This window comes from Mus pahari, chromosome 22 (assembly GCF_900095145.1).
Source record: "Mus pahari chromosome 22, PAHARI_EIJ_v1.1, whole genome shotgun sequence".
NCBI lineage: Eukaryota > Metazoa > Chordata > Mammalia > Rodentia > Muridae > Mus > Mus pahari.
In genome coordinates this window covers 38,243,045-38,243,546 of record NC_034611.1, presented here as the reverse complement: position 1 = coordinate 38,243,546, position 502 = coordinate 38,243,045, and positions in this window count along the sequence as shown.

The window sequence follows — 502 nt, the reverse complement described above, 5'->3', positions numbered from 1 at the left end:
TCTGGATAACTAGTGGTGTGAGCCTGGGTAACTAGTGGTGTGAGCCTGGGTAACTAGTGGTGTGAGTCTGGATATCTAGTGGTGTGAACCTGGATAACTAGTGGTGTGAGCCTGGATAATTAGTGGTGTGGGTCTGGATAACTAGTGGTGTGAGCCTGGGTAACTAGTGGTGTGAGCCTGGGTAACTAGTGGTGTGAGCCTGGATAACTAGAAGTATGAGCATGGCTGACTCGTAGTGTGAGTATGGATGAGGTGGTTGACTGGTTACATCTCTTGCTATGGCTGGTTCTGGAAACCAAACTGTTGCAGTGGAGAAAAGCCATTTCTCTGGAGAAAATAATTTATTCTTCTGTCCTCTCTATTTCCAACGATGATGAGATAGTTGAAATTAAAAGGAAGCCATGCAGCGTGACTCTGTCATTCTCTCACGTTTAAGCTGATCAAGTCTGAGAATATGTTTGGTAAGGACACACAAGTGGCCTAGGAACCCTGTCTATTCTAA